This window comes from Lissotriton helveticus, chromosome 7 (assembly GCF_964261635.1).
Source record: "Lissotriton helveticus chromosome 7, aLisHel1.1, whole genome shotgun sequence".
Taxonomy (NCBI): Eukaryota; Metazoa; Chordata; class Amphibia; order Caudata; family Salamandridae; genus Lissotriton; species Lissotriton helveticus.
In genome coordinates, this window is record NC_136068.1 from 1779036999 (window position 1) to 1779056844 (window position 19846).

The following is a 19846-nucleotide window of genomic DNA, read 5'->3' on the forward strand; positions in this document are numbered from 1 at the left end:
AGTGAATAGGGCGAAAGGGAGGTGTCGGGCGGGCACAGGGTGTGATTCTCAGGGAACAGCAGCGCAGATGGGGGAGGTTTATTACCCATGCATAAGACAGAGAGCGGGGGTGACCACTGCCTGGGGGAGATGTTTGCGAGGGTGGGGAGCCATGCTAAGGATCGACAGCGTGCACAGAGTGGGTCTGGTCAAGGCATCTAAAATGGCTGCCGTGCACGACAAAAGTGTGGCATTTGAAAAAAGACAAGATGGCGCAGACAATGTTTTTCAACACTTCCTGATTTCCTTCGAATCGAACGTTAACAGACGTTGGGGCATATTACCAAAGTTAAGCGATATTTATCCCTAACGATGCTTAGCAACGATTTTTTTACCGTCAGAAATTATCGCAGATAAACCTTGCTATTATCAAGGTTTATCGGAAATACGATAAAAAACGACCGCAATGCATTAATATCGCTGAAAACTCAGCGATATTCATGCATTACCGAGCTAATGCTCTTAGCCATGTTATCCACCTCCCATTGGATAACATGGCTAAGAACTGCTCAGGGCAGGTGGTAGCTTTTAGAGATATTCGCCCTTATCTCGAATATTTCCAAAAGTTGATAATAGGAGATAGCGATGTTAGCGACTGTTTCCAGTCGCTAACATCTTGGCATGCCCACTTTGCATGTCATTAGTGATAAATATCACTCACATGCAAAGTGGGGCCCAAGATGGTCGCTATCTTCTACTAGCCGTCGCTAACTGGTGTTAGCAACAGCTAGGTAATACACATATAATTTTATCTCCGCGAAGCGGAGCGCTGTTACAGATATATATCTTGTTTCTGAACGTTAATTTCTCAAAATGCACTGAAGCACATATATTGAGACCTAGCAAAGGCACATCGGGCTACCAGTCCCTACAATTTTGCCAAGTTTCGTGCAAATCCATTCAGCTGTTCGATCCTACCGAGAGACAAGATGGCGGCCGCTACGGACTGTTTGGAATGTTTACAGACACCGGAGAGCCAATCAGCTTCGCTTCTCAAAGCTCCGTAACGCGAAAAGTACGCGAAGCGGTGCGCTGTTACAGATATATACCTTTTTTTGAACGTTAATTTCTCAAAATCCACTGGAGCACATATATTGAGATCTAGCAAAGGCACATCGGGCTACCAGTCCCTACAATTTTGCCAAGTTTCGTGCAAATCCATTCAGCTGTTCGATTATTATTATTTTTATTTTTTTTTGCCCCGCGGGGCCCTTTTAAAACCTCCACATCAAACCTAGGGGGTGAGCGACAATGTACTATGCCCCCTTATGGTCATTTGCCCCTTCGCTTTGGCCTCCTCTTGTCTCTCGATCCTACCGAGAGACAAGATGGCGGCCGCTGCGGACTGTTTGGAATGTTGACAGACGCCGGAGAACCAATCAGCTTCGCTTCACAAAGCTCCGTTGCGCGAAAAGTCCGCGAACCAGAGCGCTGCCCGGTCCGCTGTTACAGATATATATCTTTTTTTAAACGTTAATTTCTCAAAATCCACTGGAGCACATATATTGAGACCTACAAAAGGCACATCGGGCTACCAGTCCCTACAATTTTGCCAAGTTTCGTGCAAATCCATTCAGCCGTTCGGGCTAAAAGTGAGGCCAACCGCCCTATGGAAATTAACATGGGAAAAACGCGTTTTGGGACCCCCCTTTTTTCTCGGCCCCCCCTTGATGAACCCCCCCCAAATTTTCAAGGGCTGCTCAGAAACAAAATGTGCCATTTTCCTGAAAATTTCAGCCAATTCCGTCCACAAACGCCAAAGTTATTAGACATAGAATTTTCAAAAAACCCATAGAGAAAAAATCCTAACTATATATACCTACTGGCGACCGCCAGTAGGTAATATATATATATATTCACAGAAAAAACCATAGGTTATAGACCATATATAGTTAGGAATTAGCATTTACAAAACCTTGAAAATTCACTGAAAAAACGATAGGTTATAGACCATATATAGTTAGGAATTAGCATTTAGAAAACCTTATTTTACTCACACAAAACCATTGAAATTCCATATATAGTTAGTTGCACTAACTATATATCGCGCACCCGCAATCCACTGCTGATGATGTCACATATTACATCATTCATGACATGGTCAGTGACATCACTGATGACATCACTGATGACATCTCAAATGACATCACTGATGACATCACTGATGACATCTCAAATGACATCACTGATGACATCATGACACACCAATACCAGTTACTACATACGCACTCACTGATTCCTACGTCTACACACACATTCACTCATTCACCCATACAATCACTCATACATACAGTCACTCATTATTACAACACTATCATATGCACTCATACACCTATGCAGACAGTCACACACTGCCACTCATCCATGGAGTTACTCACACACCAAGTCAGTCCTGTAAAGAATCAATCACACTTCCATTTCTTCATCTATACAGTTAAACACAGAACACCATACTTCAGTGACATCACTGATGACATCACTAATGACATCTGAAATGACATCACTGATGACATCTCAAATGACATCACTGATGACATCATGACACACCAATACCAGTTACTACATACGCACTCACTGATTCGTACGTCTACACACACATTCACTCATTCACCCATACAATTACTCATACATACAGTCAGTTATTATTAGAACACTATCATATGCACTCATACACCTAGTCAGTCCTGTGAAGAATCAATCACACTTCGATTTCCTCATCTATAGTTAAACACAGAACACCATACTTTTCACACATATACTAACACATACTTACTCTCTTATACAATCACTGATACAAGTACACATTGATATGCTCAGAGTCACACACCTCCCAGCCAGCCACACACACACTCAGTCTTCCATACATCCACTCATTCTTCAATATGTAAAACGTATTTAAACTTTACAAAAACACACAGACACTAGATGATGTCATCAGTGATGTCATTTGAGATGTCATCAGTGATGTCATCAGTGATGTCACTGACCATGTCATGAATGATGTAATATGTGACATCATCAGCAGTGGATTGCGGGTGCGCGATATATAGTTAGTGCAACTAACTATATATGGAATTTCAATGGTTTTGTGTGAGTAAAATAAGGTTTTCTAAATGCTAATTCCTAACTATATATGGTCTATAACCTATCGTTTTTTCAGTGAATTTTCAAGGTTTTGTAAATGCTAATTCCTAACTATATATGGTCTATAACCTATGGTTTTTTCTGTGAATATATATATATATTACCTACTGGCACACTTTTCATAGGATGAAAACTTTTTTTTTTCCCCAAACGATGAAAGCCCCACCTTGTTTCTGGATGTTTCAGACTGAAGCTGGCGTCAGCATGAAAGCACCACCATCTCGTAGCTCAGTCGTGGTCATTCCGCGAGCAATCATGGCAGCCGCTCCCCACCAGAAGCCTGCAGGAGTCGGAGCCCCCAAAACTTTTGATGAATTCTCAAGGCGGAGGGGACGCTTTCGAGAATGAGGTCCAAGACCTAGCAGACAAGCGTCCGATTTCCAAGGTGTCCCAGGGCCATTTCAGTGGACCAGGCCCAAAAAGGAAACAGCCTGCCGCCATTTTGAGAGTCCTGTGACAGCCGCCTATCGCTGCACCGCAAGAGTGGGCGCAACTCAGCTGAATTGCGGCTTTTGACACAGTGGACCAAAAACGGACGGAATGGCAACTGAAACGGTAAAGGGGCGCCCCACTACAACAGATGACACTCCACCTGGAGAGGCCCGTTCACGCCGCCTCCCCCGGGGCGCTCCACGCCGTTATTCGGAGCAGCATTGTAGGATACCAAAACCAGTGCGGCAACTTACTGGACATCACCTTGGTGCCATCGTTCTGCTGCCTTGGAACTATTCGCGCAACAGTTTGCTACTGATGACCCACCCCCCGCGACGCCCCATGCCGTTATTTGCTGGGTGGCAACTTACTAGACATCACTTTCGTGTCATCTAGATTTCGGCGCGTTCTGCTGCCTTGGAACTATTCGCACAACAGTTTGCTACTGATGACCCACCCCCCGCGACGCCCCACGCCGGAAATCTGGACGTTGTGCTGCGTTGGGACTATTCGCACAGCCGACCGCTACTTCGTTGTTTTTCCCTAAAAATGTTTATATGTTATTACTATTTTTGTTTTCTTGTATATATTTATAAATTATTAAAGTTTTATAATCTTACTACTTTGTCGGAGTGCTATATATTTTTAATGTGACACATAATTGTAAAAACTTTGATGTACAAACAGTCATCCCTGGAATCTTCCGCTTCAGGCTCTGATCTACTATAACTCCTTTGAAGAGGGGTGATTCTTTACAGCTGTGGCCATAAACTACATCTGCAGGGCTAGCTGATACCCTAGGACCAGCCTGGACAATCGGACACAGAGGAAAAGGAGTGTCAGAGGGTGCGGTAGTGAATAGGGCGAAAGGGAGGTGTCGGGCGGGCACAGGGTGTGATTCTCAGGGAACAGCAGCGCAGATGGGGGAGGTTTATTACCCATGCATAAGACAGAGAGCGGGGGTGACCACTGCCTGGGGGAGATGTTTGCGAGGGTGGGGAGCCATGCTAAGGATCGACAGCGTGCACAGAGTGGGTTTGGTCAAGGCATCTAAAATGGCTGCCGTGCACGACAAAAGTGTGGCATTTGAAAAAAGACAAGATGGCGCAGACAATGTTTTTCAACACTTCCTGATTTCCTTCGAATCGAACGTTAACAGACGTTGGGGCATATTACCAAAGTTAAGCGATATTTATCCCTAACGATGCTTAGCAACGATTTTTTTACCGTCAGAAATTATCGCAGATAAACCTTGCTATTATCAAGGTTTATCGGAAATACGATAAAAAACGACCGCAATGCATTAATATCGCTGAAAACTCAGCGATATTCATGCATTACCGAGCTAATGCTCTTAGCCATGTTATCCACCTCCCATTGGATAACATGGCTAAGAACTGCTCAGGGCAGGTGGTAGCTTTTAGAGATATTCGCCCTTATCTCGAATATTTCCAAAAGTTGATAATAGGAGATAGCGATGTTAGCGACTGTTTCCAGTCGCTAACATCTTGGCATGCCCACTTTGCATGTCATTAGTGATAAATATCACTCACATGCAAAGTGGGGCCCAAGATGGTCGCTATCTTCTACTAGCCGTCGCTAACTGGTGTTAGCAACAGCTAGGTAATACACATATAATTTTATCTCCGCGAAGCGGAGCGCTGTTACAGATATATATCTTGTTTCTGAACGTTAATTTCTCAAAATGCACTGAAGCACATATATTGAGACCTAGCAAAGGCACATCGGGCTACCAGTCCCTACAATTTTGCCAAGTTTCGTGCAAATCCATTCAGCTGTTCGATCCTACCGAGAGACAAGATGGCGGCCGCTACGGACTGTTTGGAATGTTTACAGACACCGGAGAGCCAATCAGCTTCGCTTCTCAAAGCTCCGTAACGCGAAAAGTACGCGAAGCGGTGCGCTGTTACAGATATATACCTTTTTTTGAACGTTAATTTCTCAAAATCCACTGGAGCACATATATTGAGATCTAGCAAAGGCACATCGGGCTACCAGTCCCTACAATTTTGCCAAGTTTCGTGCAAATCCATTCAGCTGTTCGATTATTATTATTTTTATTTTTTTTTGCCCCGCGGGGCCCTTTTAAAACCTCCACATCAAACCTAGGGGGTGAGCGACAATGTACTATGCCCCCTTATGGTCATTTGCCCCTTCGCTTTGGCCTCCTCTTGTCTCTCGATCCTACCGAGAGACAAGATGGCGGCCGCTGCGGACTGTTTGGAATGTTGACAGACGCCGGAGAACCAATCAGCTTCGCTTCACAAAGCTCCGTTGCGCGAAAAGTCCGCGAACCAGAGCGCTGCCCGGTCCGCTGTTACAGATATATATCTTTTTTTAAACGTTAATTTCTCAAAATCCACTGGAGCACATATATTGAGACCTACAAAAGGCACATCGGGCTACCAGTCCCTACAATTTTGCCAAGTTTCGTGCAAATCCATTCAGCCGTTCGGGCTAAAAGTGAGGCCAACCGCCCTATGGAAATTAACATGGGAAAAACGCGTTTTGGGACCCCCCTTTTTTCTCGGCCCCCCCTTGATGAACCCCCCCCAAATTTTCAAGGGCTGCTCAGAAACAAAATGTGCCATTTTCCTGAAAATTTCAGCCAATTCCGTCCACAAACGCCAAAGTTATTAGACATAGAATTTTCAAAAAACCCATAGAGAAAAAATCCTAACTATATATACCTACTGGCGACCGCCAGTAGGTAATATATATATATATTCACAGAAAAAACCATAGGTTATAGACCATATATAGTTAGGAATTAGCATTTACAAAACCTTGAAAATTCACTGAAAAAACGATAGGTTATAGACCATATATAGTTAGGAATTAGCATTTAGAAAACCTTATTTTACTCACACAAAACCATTGAAATTCCATATATAGTTAGTTGCACTAACTATATATCGCGCACCCGCAATCCACTGCTGATGATGTCACATATTACATCATTCATGACATGGTCAGTGACATCACTGATGACATCACTGATGACATCTCAAATGACATCACTGATGACATCACTGATGACATCTCAAATGACATCACTGATGACATCATGACACACCAATACCAGTTACTACATACGCACTCACTGATTCCTACGTCTACACACACATTCACTCATTCACCCATACAATCACTCATACATACAGTCACTCATTATTACAACACTATCATATGCACTCATACACCTATGCAGACAGTCACACACTGCCACTCATCCATGGAGTTACTCACACACCAAGTCAGTCCTGTAAAGAATCAATCACACTTCCATTTCTTCATCTATACAGTTAAACACAGAACACCATACTTCAGTGACATCACTGATGACATCACTAATGACATCTGAAATGACATCACTGATGACATCTCAAATGACATCACTGATGACATCATGACACACCAATACCAGTTACTACATACGCACTCACTGATTCGTACGTCTACACACACATTCACTCATTCACCCATACAATTACTCATACATACAGTCAGTTATTATTAGAACACTATCATATGCACTCATACACCTAGTCAGTCCTGTGAAGAATCAATCACACTTCGATTTCCTCATCTATAGTTAAACACAGAACACCATACTTTTCACACATATACTAACACATACTTACTCTCTTATACAATCACTGATACAAGTACACATTGATATGCTCAGAGTCACACACCTCCCAGCCAGCCACACACACACTCAGTCTTCCATACATCCACTCATTCTTCAATATGTAAAACGTATTTAAACTTTACAAAAACACACAGACACTAGATGATGTCATCAGTGATGTCATTTGAGATGTCATCAGTGATGTCATCAGTGATGTCACTGACCATGTCATGAATGATGTAATATGTGACATCATCAGCAGTGGATTGCGGGTGCGCGATATATAGTTAGTGCAACTAACTATATATGGAATTTCAATGGTTTTGTGTGAGTAAAATAAGGTTTTCTAAATGCTAATTCCTAACTATATATGGTCTATAACCTATGGTTTTTTCAGTGAATTTTCAAGGTTTTGTAAATGCTAATTCCTAACTATATATGGTCTATAACCTATGGTTTTTTCTGTGAATTTCATTGGTTTTTTAACAGCTAATATCTGTAGCTGTAAAATGTATTCTTCTTTAAATCCAAAAATATATTTTATATGTTTATGAATACATTTTTTTTAAAATATTTTTTTTTCTTCGTTCCCGCTTCGCGAATCGGGAAGCTTCCCGTTAGCTGACCTTGATGCCGCGAAATAGACCGCGAGCCGGTAAACGTTTCTTTACCGCAAGTGCCGCGTTAGAAAACAACATCGTGACGCCTTCTGTCCGCATGACGTTTCACGTTGTCGCGTGATACGTCATATGACGTGCTACGTTAGCGAACTGGTACGCGAAGCGAGTCGCAAAGCGCAGGTTTCTGGAAGCAAACCGGGAGGCCCTGCAAAGTGCTTAACGTAAACACAGCAAGTCATGTGACTTGGTAATAACACTTTTCATTGGTTCATTTCACTTTTGGTTTCCTAATGATGTAAGACTAGGTCATATAATCTAAAATGAACACTTTTGATTGGTTGAGAACTCTTGTTTTTCCCAAATGATGAAAATCCCTCCTTCTTTCCTCACTCTGACTTTCATCATTGTGAGAGAAAGACCCTTTGTGATCACTGAGCAATGGCTTCTTTAGTAGCTTCAGCTGGTGCTTCCCCACCACCTCCACCACATCCAAGGAAGAGTGGACCACCTGCTCAAGTTATAATTCAACAAGAAGAGGAAGAAGAGGAACAGGACGACGAGCACGAAGAGAGGCAGTTTTTGCCTGAGCAGCCCAGGACGTCTCACCGGAAAGAAAACTTCATTTGGCAATTTTTTAAAATTCCCAAAGGTCAGAAAAAAGTAAATGCAAGATACGTAACTTGCCTTATATGTCAAGATAGACTGTCCAGAGGAACCGAGAAAAAATACAGTTTCGGAAACTACACAATGCATCGCCATATGACTAGGTGGCATCCTAACAACTACAGTGCTGCACAGTTTCGGAACGACCTAGATAATCTCCCTATTATGGCCAGAAGATCTGTTGTACCGGAAGTAACGGGACCAGAGGGCAGGGAGATGGTGCCAAATATACAAATGAAATTTGGTGAAGTAAAACACATCTGCGTATTTTGCGATGGATTCATTTCCTACGGAGAAAGAAGCATCACTCTGATCAACAGAGCTATTGACTATCATATGCAAGTTTGTACGAAACGCCCAAAATAATAAATACTTATTTTTTTGTTTTGTTACTCCTGTTGAGCCCTTTACAATGAATCGTTTTCATTGCCCCCTCCAAGAAAAACCCAAAAAAATATAAAACTGTTCAGAAAAATTCAAAAAAAGTAAAAAAATGTTCAGAAAAATAATAAAAAAAATATAAAACAACAAAAACAATAAAAAAAAAAGTTCTTTTCAGAACTACCTCCCCGTTATTAAAAAATTGGTACAATATTTGGAACTGTGCCAACCTCTATTTCTCTTAGTTCGCTTCCCAGTTCGCTCGCCGGTACGCGAACCGGAAGCGAACCAAAAACAGTAAGTATAAGGGAAGGAAACAGACACTTATGTTAAAAGAAAGACAGCTATAGGGGAGTAAACTAGAGATACTATTACCCGTAATCCACTGCTGATGATGTCACATATTACATCATTCATGACATGCTCAGTGACATCATCAGCAGAGGATTGCGGGTTTTTTGGCAACGTGCCTTATCCACGGTTTAATAACGCTGCCTTTTGCTTTATATAAGTTTTCAAATTGTATGAAATATATACCAATAGGTCGTTATGAACCTTTAGGTAGTGCTTTTCTTCATGAGGTCTGGTCGCTTCCATACACATACAGATGTTTCAAAGATGATCAAGAAGTTTATCTGAATGGAGAGGAATGCACTGAGACGCCAGATCATTCACTAATGTGTAGGCACATACAGTTACACGGTTCATGCAACAAACACCGACCAAATATGGCTTGCGTGTTGCAAGGCACGCCAGTTCCTGCTATCATCCCCACGTTCAAGTTGTTGGAAAATGGTAGTTATTTGATGCTCAATAATGAAGATTGTTCTGAGTTAATTAAAAGTATTCCTTTTATCGTAACAGTAAGTGAACGGGTTATTTGCTGCAGAAATGTTCTATTTCCTCCCACACATGAACATAGGGAGTTTTCAATCTGCCCACAAATACCAACCTTGGGACAGATTTCAACGGCATGGCAAGAATAAGAGCTCTTTTGTCTCAGAGAGAGGTGGCCTTGAGTTCGGCCCGTGAAAATTTCGTGCTTCACATAGCGAACACCCGTACAGAGGTGCAGACCCTTTTCAATTCAGATTTGCCTTTCAATTTCAGCAAGATGGTTCCGACTATCTTTAACGCATCCTCCACAAAGGCCCTGGCGCACTTTTTTAAAGTTGTTACCAGTGGTCTCGTGACTTCATTTGAGAAAATCTTTGGAGTCATCCCTGCTTCCTTTCATTCTATTTTCTCCACTCTGGTTCGTGGATTGGCATTTTTACTTGCATTACCAGCGGACGCTCTTGTGCTTTTTTACATTTTTAAATATGGATGTCCCTCCTATGCAACCTCCCACCCTGCAGCTGCTGACACTGTTCCGCAATCGCATGCTAGAATATTATGGCACAATGCCGTTGGCGATATTAAGCACGGCATATGGATTATCTTTTCGATTCTCCTACTTCACCTGTGTCCAGCCTGTATTTCACTGCCTGACCTGTGATTTCGATTGGGCCATTGATTTGTGTCTCTGCGGACCGGTTTCTCCTGACGTCGACTTTAAGCAGCTGATGACTCCTATCATTACTCACGAGTTGGTTTGTCCTGGCGAAAGGATTATGGCTGTGGCATTGATGCATGGACTACTTGGTCCCTGGAATTTACTGGCGGCAGCACAGTCTTTCTTGGAACAGAGCTTTCTTGAAAACCCACCGAGCTGTCCTCTGATGGTGATAGAGGATCCGGTGCTGGGAGAGCATGTATGTTCTTTTCCGCTTTTAAATTGGATGGCTGAACTGTTTTCGGATGAAGACGGTGACTTCCTATTGGAGGCTGTTGCAGCTTATTTTGCATACACAGTTATGTCATAGACCTTTTTCATGTTTGATATGCTGAGTACTAGCATTTCATTGACAATTCATTGACTTATTTGTCAAGTTTTTATTATTTACCTTGCCTATTGGCTTAAGACTCGATAAAGTACTTGGCTGTTTTATTTTTCTTTAGCATTAAATTTTCCTAGTTTTTAATGCTTTACCTTGCGGACCGTCCACATATAAACTTGCAATCTGCTCTCATGAGATGGCACTTCTATTATCTTATTCAGTTCGTTTCCGAATCATGGGGAGGTGTCATCTAGGTCCTGGATATCTTTACACCGTGTTAAGTTAGCATGGGCTCATTACCGGTTTAAACGCCATTTTTCCTTTTTTGCAACTTCTGCACACGACACTTAGTTGTTGCTTTAGCTTTCCACCTAGTAGTTCATCGTGGTTTACATGAGAATAATATGTTATTGCTCTACTATCTGCTTTGCTTGTTAAACTATATCTGTACAGCGAGTGCTAAAGTTTCAAGAACAACACGATACAGAATTGTTATGAGGTCTGATCTCCACGACTTCATACTCATAACATAAGTGCAACTTCTGCCAATTCTGGGCATGAGGCGGGTTTTATATTGCTTTGCCGAACACACATACACAACAGTTGATGCGGTTCACATGAAGAGAGAGCTGGTGTATGCTGATGTGATTCCTTCAAATCTAAGACACTAAAGTATGGGCACGCCCTAAACCAACACAAAGAGACCTTCTTAGCAAATAATATAATATGTGTATTAGGGAGGGTGAGATATAAGCAGCCGCGGGCCGTGGAGGGAGTTACGGTGAGGCAGGGAGGCGGGGAGGGGGAGAAGCAGGGTGGAGCCCTCTCTACCTTGCCCCTCCCCCTCCCCGCCTCCCTGCCCCACCGTAACTCCCTCCACGGCCCGCGGCTGCTTATAAGTGTTGCTAACTCTTATTCATTTACAGCATGTTAACATACTGTCACCATTCGCTTTTTATGTACTAGTAACTATGCTGGTAATTTTGCTACTGATAATATGTGTACTTGTATTCTCCACCCTGCTTCTCCCCCTCCCCGCCTCCCTGCCTCACCGTAACTCCCTCCACGGCCCGCGGCTGCTTATAAGTGTTGCTAACTCTTATTCATTTACAGCATGTTAACATACTATCACCATTCGCTTTTTATGTACTAGTAACTATGCTGGTAATTTTGCTACTGATAATATGTGTACTTGTATTATCTAAGATACTACGCCTGAGAAGACGGCATTAGTAAATAAACATTTCAAATACACATGTGTTCTTCTTAACTCCATGTTCTGGTTTCTAAGAAATATATAACGACCGACTGTTCATGAGTTCCACGTATCCTGAGGTACTATAAGTTCATATTCTGGATTGTCTAAACATTGAGAGTTTGTTATATCCAATGTGACACTGTACCTAGCTTACTAAGGAGTTTTTGATTACTAACGTGAGTTTTGGGACACCCTAATTCGCCGAGGTTCCAATCCTCTGTCCACAGTTCTGTGTGAGAACAGAAACCCTGCGACAGGGGCACCCCCGACCCTTGCTGGAGCTTCATCACACTTGCGATACAACTCCAGCAATGCGCCACCTTTACGGCACAGATACATCACGCATCTGTGCTGTTTTTGCCCCATGATGCGCCGCATTGTAAATGCAGCACACCATAGGTGACGGAACAGCGGCACAGAATGACTAACACATCCCTGGTGATGCGCCAGTCATCATAAATGTATCCCTATGCTTCTTATCTTGTTAGAGATGAACCGCCATATGTATCATCAAAGTTTTTTGCATTTCCTAAATAGCGAACTTTAAGGAATAAATAGCGATTCTTTACCATTCCTAGTTTGCGATTAGCTATTTGCTAATTACAAATTACCCATTAATTTCCTTCATTTCCATAGGGCGGTTGGACTCACTTTTAGCTCGAACGGCTGAATGGATTTCCACGAAACTTGGCAAAATTGTAGGGACTGGTAGCCCGATGTGCCTTTGCTATGTCTCAAGATATATGCTCCAGTGGTTTTTACGAAAATTAACTTTGAAAAATATATATTGGGCTACATTGGCCTATATATATGTTGGAGCCCAAATGTAGCCCAATGTAGCCCAATGAAGCCCAATGTAGCCCAATGTAGCCCAAAGATGGCCGCCAGACACACAAAAAAACAAATGTAGCCCAAATATCAGCCAGATGTAGCCCAACTATAGCCCAGTGACAGAATGACCAATCAGCTTCGCAAACCTCCGTTACGCGAAGCGGAGCGCTGTTACAGATATATATCTTTTTTTGAACGTTAATTTCTCAAAATCCACTGGAGCACATATGTTGAGACCTAGCAAAGGCACATCGGGCTACCAGTCCCTAATATTTTGCCAAGTTTCGTGCAAATCCATTCAGCCGTTCGATTATTATTATTATTTTTTTTTTTTGCCCCGCGGGGCCCTTTTAAAACCTCCACATCAAACCTAGGGGGTCAGCTAGGATCTACTATGCCCCCTTATAGTTATTTCCCCCTTTGTTTTGACCTCCTCTTGTCTCTCGATCCTACCGAGAGACAAGATGGCGGCCGCTACGGACTTTTTGGAATGTTGACAGACGCCGGAGAACCAATCAGCTTCGCTTCACAAAGCTCCGTTGCGCGAAAAGTACGCGTCCTGGGACGCTGCCAGGTCCGCTGTTACAGATATATATCTTTTTTTAAACGTTAATTTCTCAAAATCCACTGGAGCACATATATTGAGACCTACAAAAGGCACATCGGGCTACCAGTCCCTACAATTTTGCCAAGTTTCGTGCAAATCCATTCAGCCGTTCGGGCTAAAAGTGAGGCCAACCGCCCTATGGAAAACTCAATGTTAAAAACACGTTTTGGGACCCCCCTTTTTTCTCGGCCCCCCCTTGACGAACCCCCCCCCAAATTTTCAAGGGCTGCTCGGAAACAAAATGTGCCATTTTCCTGAAAATTTCAGCCAATTCCGTCCACAAACGCCAAAGTTATTAGACATAGAATTTTCAAAAATCCCATAGAGAAAAAATCCTAACTATATATACCTACTGGCGACCGCCAGTAGGTAATATATATATATATATCAACTCTCAATACCGTCGCTTCTGCAGCAGTAAATACACAAACTTCCTTATATTTATATCTATGTATATATATCTCTACATTTATATATGTATATATATATATATATTCACTGAAAAAACCATAGGTTATAGACCATATATAGTTAGGAATTAGCATTTACTAAACCTTATTTTACTCACACAAAACCATTGAAATTCCATATATAGTTAGTTGCACTAACTATATATCGCGCACCCGCAATCCACTGCTGATCATGTCACATATTACATCATTCATGACATGGTCAGTGACATCACTGATGACATCACTGATGACATCTCAAATGACATCACTGATGACATCTCACTTGATATCAATGATCACATCACTGATGATATCATTCATGTGATAATACAATGCATCTCCTCACACTCTAATATAACCTCCGTTACACCCAGTGTTAAATAGAGAGTATCATTTTTGAAACCATTGACACACCAATACTAGTTACTACATACGCACTCACTGATTCCTATGTCTACACACACATTCACTCATACAATCATTCATACATACAATCACTCATCTTTACAACACTATCATATGCACTCATACACCTATACAGACACTCACACTCTGCCACTCATCCATGGAGTTACTCACACACCTAGTCAGTCCTGAAAAGAATCAATCACACTTCCATTTTCTCATCTATACAGTTAAACACAGAACACCTTACATTTTTGAAACATATACTAACACATAGTTACTCTCTTATAGAATCACTGATACAAGTACACATTGATCTGCACAGAGTCACACACCTCCCAGCCAGCCATACACACACTCAGTCTCCCATACAAATACTTGTGCAACCAATCAATAACCCATATAGCTACTTATATAGCTACTGATCAACACGTGCAGCAGCTTGCACAACAACAGACATACTGATGCACACTTTTAGACAGTTTAGTCACTAACCCGTGCATTCAGTAAGACGCATTTAATCACTCATTCATGCAGTCAATCACGCACCTACTAAAACCTTCATTCAGACACTTATACATCCACTCATTCTTCAATATGTAAAACATATTTAAACTTTACAGAAACACATAATCACTGGATGTTGTCATCAGTGATGTCATCAGTGATGTCACTGACCATGTCATGAATGATGTAATATGTGACATGATCAGCAGTGGATTGCGGGTGCGCGATATATAGTTAGTGCAACTAACTATATATGGAATTTCAATGGTTTTGTGTGAGTAAAATAAGGTTTAGTAAATGCTAATTCCTAACTATATATGGTCTATAACCTATGGTTTTTTCAGTGAATTTTCAAGGTTTTGTAAATGCTAATTCCTAACTATATATGGTCTATAACCTATGGTTTTTTCAGTGAATTTCATTGGTTTTTTAACAGCTAATATCTGTAGCTGTAAAATTTATTCTTCTTTAAATCCAAAAATATATTTTATATGTTTATGAATAATTATTTTTTTAAATATTTTTTTTTCTTCGTTCCCGCTTCGCAAATCGGGAACCTTACAGTAAAAAAATGTTCAGAAAAATAAAAAAAAAAGTTCTTTTCAGAACTACCTCCCCGTTATTAAAAAATTGGTACAATATTTGGAACTGTGCCAACCTCTATTTCTCTTAGTTCGCTTCCTAGTTCGCTCGCTGGTACGCGAACTGGAAGCGAACCAAAAACAGTAAGTATAAGGGAAGGAAACACACACTTATGTTAAAAGAAAGACAGCTATAGGGGAGTAAACTAGAGATACTATTACCCATAATCCACTACTGATGATGTCACATATTACATCATTCATGACATGCTCAGTGACATCATCAGCAGAGGATTGCGGGTTTTTTGGCAACATGCCTTATCGACGGTTTAATAACGCTGCCTTTTGCTTTATATAAGTTTTCAAATTGTATGAAATATATACCAATAGGTCTTTATGAACCTTTAGCTAGTGCTTTTGTTCATGAGGTCTGGTCGCTTCCATACACATACAGATGTTTCAAAGATGATCAAGAAGTTTATCTGAATGGAGAGGAATGCACTGAGACGCCAGATCATTCACTAATGTGTAGGCACATACAGTTACACGATTCATGCAACAAACAGCGACCAAATATGGCTTGCGTGATGCAAGGCACGCCAGTTCCTGCTATCATCCCCACGTTCAAGTTGTTGGAAAATGGTAGTTATTTGATGCTCAATAATGAAGATTGTTCTGAGTTAATTAAAAGTATTCCTTTTATCGTAACAGTAAGTGAACGGGTTATTTGCTGCAGAAATGTTCTATTTCCTCCCACACATGAACATAGGGAGTTTTCAATCTGGCCACAAATACCAACCTTGGGACACGTTTCAACGGCATGACAAGAATAAGAGCTCTTTTGTCTCAGAGAGAGGTGGCCTTGAGTTCGGCCCGTGAAACTTTCGTACTTCACATAGCGAACACCCGTACACAGGTTTGCCTTTCAATTTCAGCAACATGTTTCCGACTATCTTTAACGCATCCTCCACAAAATCCCTGGCACACTTTTTTAAAGTTGTTACCAGTGGTCTCGTGACTTCATTTGAGAAAATCTTTGGAGTCATCCCTGCTCCCTTTCATTCCATTTTCTCCACTCTGGTTCGTGGATTGCATTTTTACTTGCATTACCAGCGGACGCTCTTGTACTTTTTTACATTTTTAAATATGGATGTCCCTCCTATGCAACCTCCGACCCTGCAGCTGCTGACACTGTTCCGCAATCGCATGCTAGAATATTATGGCACAATGCCGTTGGCGATATTAAGCACGGCATATGGATTATCTTTTCGGTTCTCCTACTTCACCTGTGTCCAGCCTGTATTTCACTGCCTGACCTGTGATTTCGATTGGGCCATTGATTTGTGTCTCTGCGGACCGGTTTCTCCTGACGTCGACTTTAATCAGCTGATGACTCCTATCATTACTCACGAGTTGATTTGTCCTGGCGAAAGGATTATGGCTGTGGCATTGATGCATGGACTACTTGGTCCCTGGAATTTACTGGCGGCAGCACAGTCTTTCTTGGAACACAGCTTTCTTGAAAACCCACCGAGCTGTCCTCTGATGGTGATAGAGGATCCGGTGCTGGGAGAGCACGTATGTTCTTTTCCGCTTTTAAATTGGATGGCTGAACTGTTTTCGGATGAAGACGGTGACTTCCTGTTGGAGGCTGTTGCAGCTTATTTTGCATACACAGTTATGTCATAGACCTTTTTCATGTTTCATATGCTGAGTACTAGCATTTCATTGACAATTCATTGACTTAATTGTCAAGTTTTTATTATTTACCTTGCCTATTGGCTTAAGACTCGATAAAGTACTTGGCTGTTTTATTTTTCTTTAGCATTGAATTTTCCTAGTTTTTAATGCTTTACCTTGCGGACCGTCCACATATAAACTTGCAATCTGCTCTCATGAGATGGCACTTCTATTATCTTATTCAGTTCGTTTCCGGATCATGAGGAGGTGTCATCTAGGTCCTGGATATCTTTACACCGTGTTAAGTTAGCATGGGCTCATTACCGGTTTAAACGCCATTTTTCCTTTTTTGCAACTTCTGCACACGACATTTAGTTGTTGCTTTAGCTTTCCACCTAGTAGTTCATCGTGGTTTACATGAGAATAATATGTTATTGGTCTACTATCTGCTTTACTTGTTAAACTATATCTGTACAGCGAGTGCTAAAGTTTCAAGAACAACACGGTACAGAATTGTTATGAGGTCTGATCTCCACGACTTCATACTCATAACATAAGTGCAACTTCTGCCAATTCTGGGCATGAGGCGGGTTTTATATTGCTTTGCCGAACACACATACACAACAGTTGATGCGGTTCACATGAAGAGAGAGCTGGTGTATGCTGATGTGATTCCTTCAAATCTAAGACACTAAAGTATGGGCACGCCCTAAACCAACACAAAGAGACCTTCTTAGCAAATAATATAATATGTGTATTAGGGAGGGTGAGATATAAGCAGCCGCGGGCCGTGGAGGGAGTTACGGTGAGGCAGGGAGGCGGGGAGGGGGAGAAGCAGGGTGGAGCCCTCTCTACCTTGCCCCTCCCCCTCCCCGCCTCCCTGCCCCACCGTAACTCCCTCCACGGCCCGCGGCTGCTTATAAGTGTTGCTAACTCTTATTCATTTACAGCATGTTAACATACTGTCACCATTCGCTTTTTATGTACTAGTAACTATGCTGGTAATTTTGCTACTGATAATATGTGTACTTGTATTCTCCACCCTGCTTCTCCCCCTCCCCGCCTCCCTGCCTCACCGTAACTCCCTCCACGGCCCGCGGCTGCTTATAAGTGTTGCTAACTCTTATTCATTTACAGCATGTTAACATACTATCACCATTCACTTTTTATGTACTAGTAACTATGCTGGTAATTTTGCTACTGATAATATGTGTACTTTTATTATCTAAGGTACTACGCCTGAGAAGACGGCATTAGTAAATAAACATTTCAAATACACATGTGTTCTTCTTAACTCCATGTTCTGGTTTCTAAGAAATATATAACGACCGACTGTTCATGAGTTCCACGTATCCTGAGGTACTATAAGTTCATATTCTGGATTGTCTAAACATTGAGAGTTTGTTATATCCAATGTGACACTGTACCTAGCTTGCTAAATAGTTTTTGATTACTAACGTGAGTTTTGGGACACCCTAATTCGCCGAGGTTCCAATCCTCTGTCCACAGTTCTGTGTGAGAACAGAAACCCTGCGACAGGGGCACCCCCGACCCTTGCTGGACCTTCATCACACTTGCGATACAACTCCAGCAATGCGCCACCTTTACGGCACAGATACATCACGCATCTGTGCTGTTTTTGCCCCGTGATGCGCCGCATTGTAAATGCAGCACACCATAGGTGACGGAACAGCGGCACAGAATGACTAACACATCCCTGGTGATGCGCCAGTCATCATAAATCTATCCCTATGCTTCTTATCTTGTTAGAGATGAACCGCCATATGTATCATCAAAGTTATTTGCATTTCCTAAATAGCGAACTTTAAGGAATAAATAGCGATTCTTTACCATTCCTAGTTTGCGATGAGCTATTTGCTAATTAGCCGAATGTAGCCCAATGAAGCCCAATGTAGCCCAATGTAGCCCAAAGATGGCCGCCAGACACACAAAAAAACAAATGTAGCCCAAATATCAGCCAGATGTAGCCCAACTATAGCCCAGTGACAGAATGACCAATCAGCTTCGCAAACCTCCGTTACGCGAAGCGGAGCGCTGTTACAGATATATATCTTTTTTTGAACGTTAATTTCTCAAAATCCACTGGAGCACATATATTGAGACCTAGCAAAGGCACATCGGGCTACCAGTCCCTAATATTTTGCCAAGTTTCGTGCAAATCCATTCAGCCGTTCAATTATTATTTTTATTATTTTTTTTTGCCCCGCGGGGCCCTTTTAAAACCTCCACATCAAACCTACGGGGTCAGCGAGGATCTACTATGCCCCCTTATAGTTATTTCCCCCTTTGTTTTGACCTCCTCTTGTCTCTCGATCCTACCGAGAGACAAGATGGCGGCCGCTACGGACTGTTTGGAATGTTGACAGACGCCGGAGAACCAATCAGCTTCGCTTCACAAAGCTCCGTTGCGCGAAAAGTCCGCGAACCAGAGCGCTAACCGGTCCGCTGTTACAGATATATATCTTTTTTTAAACGTTAATTTCTCAAAATCCACTGGAGCACATATATTGAGACCTACAAAAGGCACATCGGGCTACCAGTCCCTACAATTTTGCCAAGTTTCGTGCAAATCCATTCAGCCGTTCGGGCTAAAAGTGAGGCCAACCGCCCTATGGAAAACTCAATGTTAAAAACACGTTTTGGGACCCCCCTTTTTTCTCGGCCCCCACTGGACGAACCCCCCCCAAATT